This window comes from Archocentrus centrarchus, chromosome 18 (genome assembly GCF_007364275.1).
Source record: "Archocentrus centrarchus isolate MPI-CPG fArcCen1 chromosome 18, fArcCen1, whole genome shotgun sequence".
Taxonomy (NCBI): domain Eukaryota; kingdom Metazoa; phylum Chordata; class Actinopteri; order Cichliformes; family Cichlidae; genus Archocentrus; species Archocentrus centrarchus.
In genome coordinates, this window is record NC_044363.1 from 17,464,053 (window position 1) to 17,472,734 (window position 8,682).

At 39.1% G+C, this 8,682-nt stretch overlaps 1 long non-coding RNA gene across 1 annotated transcript; it reads right to left on the reverse strand.

Moving 5' to 3' along the window:
* Positions 1–571: 571 nt before the first annotated feature.
* LOC115796963 (uncharacterized) lies at positions 572–1,371 on the reverse strand. Its single transcript, XR_004021371.1, has 3 exons — positions 1,303–1,371; positions 896–931; positions 572–705 (listed from the first exon to the last, which is right to left on the reverse strand). It is a non-coding gene; the product is annotated as an uncharacterized LOC115796963 (long non-coding RNA).
* Positions 1,372–8,682: the final 7,311 nt, after the last annotated feature.

Below are 8,682 nucleotides of genomic sequence, written 5' to 3' on the forward strand. Positions count from 1 at the left end.
ACAGTAACTCAGGTTGCAGATCTGTAAATAAACCCAGTTTAACTGTTTGTCCATTCTCTGACCTGAAGAAGTCACACTGAATGTAAACTAATACAGTTCACTGAAGGACACACAGTGATGGGCTAAGAGGGCTCTGTCTTGTTTTAGTTAAATGTAATGGTTTTGATGTTTCTTCTTTTTGTTTTTTTATTTTATTTAATTGTATCCACAGTTGTTGTTTTACATTAAAACACACACATGTAGTAATGATGATCACAGAGTCTGTGAGTATTTTAGTGCTGTGTACACTGTGAGCAAAGTAACAGGTAAAATACAGACGTCCTGGTAAGTTTCACAGCATCAGAAAAAAGTTTCCAACATTTCAACATTAATTAAATGTATTTTATAATTCAGGTGAGTATTTGAACAGAGATCATAAATTTATGCTATTGGTCACAGAGGACTTACCTGATACAGTTACAGAGACAGTGTTACTGCGCTTTGTATCATGTGAGCTCTTCCTGCTACCAAAGCACTGATATTCACCACTGTAATCTATTGGTAATCTGTAGTCTTTGTTTGTGTTGTAGGGGACATATTCTCGACCATCCTTGTTGAGTGTGTAATACCAGTCAGTGTCTGCTCCTTCATTCATGTCACACATGAAGGTAACAAACTCTCCAATGAAAAAACTGGACCAGTTGGGTTCAATAGTTAACACAGCATCTAGAATCCAACACAACCACAGCATTAACAATCTAACACACTTTAGCTACAATTCGATGGACAATCTCTATAGATGTGTTCCTAAAATAATACATTTAATAAATGGTTGATGATGAGGATGCAGTAGTTTGAGATGAATCTTTACTAAATTAAAAAAAAGAGAAAAGAAAAAGTGAAAGTGTTCAGTCACCTTGAGCGTGTCCAGTGCAGAGGAGCGTACAGAGCACTACAATAAAGGCAGAAACTTCAGACATCATCAAACTAAAGACACACTCAAATATGGCAGAAATAAAACACTTGGGCTTTTAGCAGTGGCTGCTGTGATTGGCTGCATTTTAGATTAAGATGTAAAATACATCAAATGATCACAGATGAAGAAACAAACCTTTCTTAGATAAACTAAAGCAGCTCCACTCTAATCTGAGTCAGTGCACTAAAATCTAATCCAGGCTACAAACAACCATGTTGATAACAAACATGAGAGTCCTCTGTTCAAATGAACTGAAATGCTCCAAATGACTGATACTCTGTTCTTCTCACTGAAACATGTTTATCAGTCAGTATGAATCAAACTATAGAAGTCAGTGATGTACTCACAGAATAGGCCCAGCTCACAGAGCAAAGTGGGTCCCATCCTCACATCCAGCAGCGACACGTCTGAAACCTTCCTGTAAAGAGAAAGAGTGAAGCAGCAGCTACGACACACCAACAACTGTGACAACACAAAGACTTTTTTAACTTCTCTCTGCTTCCTTCCTTTGACTCAGAAATAACACAACTGAGCAGGTCTGACCACAGCATGCGTGACATGTTTATCCTCTCCTGCTGCTGCAGAAACATGTCAGGCAGATTTTTATAAAAAGGCCTGTAATGCAAATATAAACAATAATAGGCTGACAGTTAGTTGTATTATACATGTGTGAGCTTGACTGTGTGGCCAAAGAAGCAAAATGAGGAGATCGCTAATTTTAAATGTGAAGTACTTAACAGCCCAGAAACACAACAAGAACACAACTCTGGCAGCACCTTCCCATACCACACACAAATTGATTGCACCATATATGGACATGGTAAATACTCTTTTCATGAACCATTAGTAGCATTGTCTCAAAACAATTTGTTATTTTACAAATCTCCAAATACACAGAAATATAAAATAAATAAATACTATTAAATAACTATATAAAGTTTCACAAGAATTAATATGTTATATATAAATAAATAAACAGGATGTGGAACAGTTTTTACCCCTGGGCCAACAGACTGTTTAACACTACACAATAATACACAACAATAGCTTCATGGACTCACTGATCACTTCTTCTTCTGACTCTCTCACTGTATTATATTAGTATGTTCAGTATATCATAAACCTCAACAGTGCAATAACTGGCATTTATGCAATACTGTATATTTTGTGTATTTGTCACATATTCATTTTTTTGACACACCTATACATACTGGTTTAGCAGTATTTTTCTTATTTTCTTGTTTAAGTTTTATAAGGAAAGGCACTGAACAGTGGCAGCTGCTTCATTTTCATCATTCTCTGTTTGATTTTGTTTCTATTCTATTCTATTCTGTTCTATTCTATGCTATTCTAAAGGTGTTTGTGCCTCCTGGGAATTCATTTGAACACTCTCGGTGGTGGAGAAAGCTGGAGGTTATACTCTCCTGATGGAAACTTTTTATTTTACTGGTTTCCTGAAGTTTCTTCTGCAAATTACTAACAAATATTGCGCTAAAACTAAGTAGCTAGATTAAGTACATTAGACAATCCCACAAGTGCGCATACCAGCTATTCCCAAATCATCAATTAACCGATGGCAGAATAAAATTGGAAGATGAAAAAGTAGAGAGTTTAGGACTTAGTAATAAGTTTATCGATGATGCTGACAGCGCCCTCTATGGACTGTTTGTTAAGTGCAGTTAAGGGTTTTGATCTGTGGGACCTTTTTCAACTTTTACCAAAATACAAATTATTAGAGCCCGAGCACAGTCTGTGCGAAAGCCCTACTGTAATTGCTTTGGACATTCAAGCAAATTAATTGCTTTTTTGAGGGCCTAAACACCCTCAAAAACTCACGAATTGCCCTAAACCCAACAGGAAGTCCGCCATTTTCAATTAAATGGCTGATTTTAGTGATTTCCTGCCCTTATACTTTCTCTAATAACTCAGAGGTTTTGGATGTCATCAACTTCATATTTGTTTTGTCTTATCTACATACCAGAGGTAATCTAAATTTAAAAAATGGTGAGTTTTCACCAGAGGGTGTGGCCGTGAGACCACAGTGCATTTCGATCATTTGCCAGGATATTTTATTTGCCTGTCATTCAAACCTGCATTATCTAATCTGGATCAAACTTCCGCAATATGATGACGGTCCGCCCCTGAACCCATACATATGATAATATTTACTAACAGTCACAGCGCCACCTAGTGGGTACAGGAAATGTCATGTTTGACACTTTGAGGTACAGCTCCAAGGTGGTTGAGCAGAACCATGTCAAATTTCCCCTGGAAAGCGTTAAGGAGTTGGCCTTACATTTTTTTTCAAAACTGTGAGTTTTCGCCAAAGGGCGTGACCTTGGCGGAATGGCAAAGGTCGATGTTTCGCCATGAAAACACAAACGGCTGTAACTCCAAGTCACATTGCCCAATCTCAATAAAACTTTAGTGGATTGATAAGCCCCCCCCCCGAACACAACGATAAGCATAAAGTTGCAAAATGTTTGAGCACAAATACCATGTTTTTTGCGTAGCCCTGGAGCTACATTTTATCTACATATCTGAAATTGTGCAGGCTCATATAACATTCTAAGACATACAAAAAAGTCTCTTGGACTCATACCCAAAACCCTACAGGAAGTTGGCCATCTTCAATTGATGGTGTCAATTTTTGCCATTTTCAGGCCTGCTATTTAAATCAACTCCTTCTAGGGCATTTGACCCAGTGAGACCATAAAGGCTCCAGATCATCTAGACAAGGAGCCCATCAAAAGTTATTCATGGTTTTGTAGAATATTTAACGGCCTTGTCACACCAGGCCAATCAATTTGGCTTTCGTTTTTCTCCCCTGCCACAAAATTGTTTGTGCACTTGTTTGCACATACTTGGCCTGATTAGCCTAAAAATGTAATTACTCATGTACAAACCCAGGCTGAACCCATTACTATGGATTCAAGGCTATAGGTGCAATAGTAGGAAATGTGTTTCATTTATATTTGCTCATGAGCAAAATGTTTTTTTGGGTAACCACCCATAATAATTACTAATAATAACAGATATATAATTCAGATGGTTTCAAAGTGATGTAGATGTTAAATGAAGAAAGGAGATTAAAAGCATCAGCGAGCAAAAGAACAGACCTTTCCTGTTTCCTTCCTGCCATAGAGATAATCATCCAATAGGCTGCTGCTGCTTTGCAAGGAACCATGAATCACTGATGATAAACTAAAGGTGGCTGCAAAAAATCATGCTTTAATTCTACAATAAACACACTTCCATCTACAATGAATAAAGTGTGTACAGGGTGTACCCGAGGTGAGATAGACTCCAGCCCACCTGTGACCATATTATTTTAGCAGAAAATGGATTCGTGAAGAAATATCTGCAGATAAACAGAGATGTCATACTCACTGATAGTAAATGTTCACAGCAGCTGCTGGTAATCTACGCACTCTCACACAAAAGCTGTAACTAAAAATATGTAATTTTTCATTGTAATTAAAGCCAAGCTTCAGTAATTTAAAGTATCCTATTACATTACTGCAGATTCTGGTTTGGTCCTAAATTCACCCACAGGAAGTGAGCAAAGTGTGAGTTCAGATGAAGTCCGGCCCCCTCTTCCAGCTCACCTCTGTTGCCTTAAAAGTTCCTGTAACTGTGGCATTAATAGAGATGTCGTTGTATGACTGCTATATTTGTGGTTTCCTGGTGCATGTCTTTATATAGTTCTGAAACAGCAGCCCAACAAAGTGACAGAGGTGTGATGGTGCCATGCTAGAATTCACACTTTGTAACCACAAAGTTGAAAATTTCTTATTTTACACTTTATGTGGACAGAAGTTGAAGAGGAAGAAGAAAATGTGTAAGAAAAGACAGAAACATGATGAAGGCTTTGCTGCTTGGGGCCCAGTTACACTTGTCGATTTAGTAGATTTAAACAAACAAATAAACAAAAAAATCAGTAGTTGCATTTAAAGCTTGAGCCATGCATGCTGTGTAGTTAAAGCAACATGATAATTCTCTATGTTCACAATATTGTATAATATAATTTAGGTAAATTATTTCATAGTTATGTTTTACAAATATGAGGCACAACAGCAGGATGCAAGAAAAATTCTGTGGCAAAAACTCCCTAAAATAAATATAATATACATTTAAAGTCAAGAAGCTGCTGTCTTTAGAGTGTGTGGGACTTGACTGGGTTTAACTTTGTAATTAATTAATTATTATTTAAATAGCCATCTGCTATCATCAGAACACGCCCAGTATTAAAATCCCCAGCCAGCAGAGCTGTCCACAGATCACGTCAGAGTCATGCTGCGCCCTTCTGGTATGACTTGTCATCTGCTCTCAGTGAGGCCTGAGGTCTGCATACTGCTCAAACAAGTCCTCCAATCCAAGAAATGATACAGCTCCTACCCTCCAATATGACCCAGAGGAGCCTTTCCAAAATGATCATAAACTGAACTGTCATAAACTGTGGCAAAAACAAATTTTATTAAATAAAATAACTTACATGAGGGCAGCCCCTGCTGCTGTCTCAGTCACCAACACACGGGTCGGTCAGTAAACTCAGTCTGAGCTGTTTCTCCACATTTTTATCTTCACTTTCTGTCTCCTGCAGTTTGTCTGTCAGGCTGCAGCTGAATAATTAGATTTTAAAAATCAAATGTGAAAAAAAAGGATTCAGCTTCATCTGATGAAAATTCAACTTGTGTAGATGAAGACAGCAGACATTATAAAAGAAATTATATATGTTATAACATACTTTTATTTTGTCTATGATGATCACAGAGTGGCCCAAGCTGATTAAAATAACTCGTCAGGCTCCACGCTGTATAAAAGGTATTGTACAGATGTATCACTGGTTTTACAAATAACATATGGGCTGCACAATTTTAAAATGCAGTAAACTGCCTGCCACAAGCCGCTTTGTTTTGTTCTTTTTAAAAATAAAATGTGTGCTCTTAAAACGGTACTCGACAAAAACAAAAGGGTCCACATCTCTGGATAAAATTAATGAACACTACACATCTCTAGTAAATTGCTACAGTAATTTCAAGGCCAAAAAAATCTACCCTTGCAGACAGTTAAGAGCCCAGACTATCATTAGCATTACAGTGGATTCTTTTGTGGCAGGTATTCGCGCAGATTCATTATTATAATACTGTTTTTGTTCTGTAATTGTTGTTTCACTGTGAATGACTGTGATCACTGTGAAATCTGCAGGTTAAAAACTGCATCCAGCTCATTTACTACAAACTAAAAACAAACTGAGTGACACAAAGACTGATACCAAGTTGTGAGAAGGAATGTGTTCTTTACTTACATGAGAAAACTAAACAAATATTGTCATGACCGGGGAGGAGACGGGCGAGGAAGGGCAAACACGAAGGACTCCGGAGACATACATAACTCAAAAGGTTTATTAAAGATGGGGGGAAAGAACACAAAAACCTTTCAGAAGGGAGACGAAGGGAAACCACAGGGAGCACAGGAACACACGGGCACACAACGTCAACGACACGACAAAGAACAGATGGAAACTGAGGGCTTAAATACACACTGGGTAATCAGGGCAAGAGAAAACAGCAGGGAACAACAGGTGAGGCAAATGAAACTAATTACACAGGGGAAGCAAAGCTAAACACAAAGCACAGGGAAATCACACTGGCAAAATAAAACAGGAAGTGATAAACCAAAGAACACGCAGACGAGTCACAAAGGATAAACACAAAATGCTGGGCAAACGGCCCAGGAGATGACAGTACGCCCCCCTCAAAGGCCGGTGTTACACCAAATTCTGCGACCCATCATATTCTGCGACCACAGGGGGCGATAGCGTACATCCCTCTGCATGTACGTGCTGAATGTGAGCTGAGCTGGGTGGCAGAAAATCTTATAAATCGTTTGAACCCCTTCCCAAAAAAGTGCTTGGAAACATTTATTTATCGTTTACCAATTTATTGAAGGATGGGTAGTAGTGGGTTTATGTATTTCAAACGATAGAATAAAAGCATTCAATGCAACGGTCCGTCCAGCTGTGTTCAATGTCAAATAAAAAAACGCATTTCCTTCGTCAATGCGAACGAAATAATATTCCGTAAGGTTTACAATCTCCTGTTTTGGTGCTTACACAGTTTACGTAAATAGTGTCCTTCTCGCTCGTATTCAGCACGTACATGCAGAGGGATGTACGCTATCGCTCCCTGTGGTCGCAGAATATGATGGGTCGCAGAATTTGGTGTAACACCGGGCGTCGGCTCCGGGGAAACGTCTCTTGGCTTCCTCCGGGATCTCGTTCTCCGTGGCCGCGGTGTGGAAAACTGCGGTGTGGAAATCCGCGGCGTTATACCGCCCGGCCCCGGGGATGAATCACGCGGCTGCTGCCGGGGACTCCTCTTTCTCCATGGCTGCGTCGACCGAGGGAAGGAGGGGCCAGCAAGCGGAGTGGCAGGTGAGTGACGTCGCCGGGGACCGTTCGAAAAAGCAGGTCCCCCCAGCGCCAGGCGAGTACCTCTGTAGGGGTCGGAGTCTGCGGGGTCTTTAGTGTGGTCGCGTCGTTCTGTCATGACCGGGGAGGAGACGGGCGAGGAAGGGCAAACATACAAACGGCCCAGGACATGACAAATATAATATTGTGCAAAAGTCTTGAACACCCCCTTTTTTCTTAAAAATAATTTACTTCCAAGGAGCCAGTCTGCTACATTCTACTCTTCATTTACTGTTTTAAGCTTTTCTAGCAGCTTTATTTAGTGTAGAGCTTTAATTCTGTTCTTTGTTTTTGGCGCTGCATCTGGTGGTTGCCTCTAGTCACATAATGTGAGGTCACTCACTTGCAATTTGTATGTTTAGTGTGGTGTTTGTGTTTTACTGTAATTTGCTCAGTAAAAGAGGGTCCCAGGGTCCCAGCAGTGGGTGATTGGCTTCCTGCAGCCTGTACTATGACTGTCTTATTCTTTGCCCTTTGCAGGTTTGCAGGATTGACATGTTTACGGGATTTAGATACAGCATTACTAAGGTTTTAATAAACAGACAGATATGGCACCTAAACCACACTGACTGTTGTGGCCTCTTTATTGAAGCCCCTACATTATTTTAGTGCTGTCACACTCTGCTATGAGATCAGAAGAAAAATAAACATAAATGATGAACATATTTGTTAGTGAGGCTGTTCGTGTTTCCCATAAAATGGACCAGCATCATCATTAAATTAAAACATAATCAGCAATCACTGCTTTGTTTTCTGTTACATGAGATTAATGCTAACTTAGACTTAAAATGGACTGGGAACCCCGACTCACCCCATGCTGAAGAAAGGGCCAGGAGCACAGAACAATTCAAGGTATCATCACTTGCACAATTGAAAGTTTATGAATTGCTTCAGGTCCATAAAAAGAAATGCATCATTAACAAAAAAGGCTCATGAGCAGTCACATCAAGATGAAATACATTAATCCATGTATTCAAATCCATGCAGTGTTCAGCTGAATTTAAAGCTACATTATCAGATACTACAAATCATGTCTTTCAAACATCTTCTTGCTAGATCAAATGTTATTCAATCAAGATTATGTACAAATGTTTAAACAATAAACACAGAATAACTGATTACTTCACATCAAAGAACAAAAACAACAAAATCCAGTATTTTAGTATTAGTAAGAAAGTATTCTAGATGTTTAACTAGAATGTAATACCTCAGAACCTGAAACCTTTATAGTGTGTTTGCTATCATTATTATTACT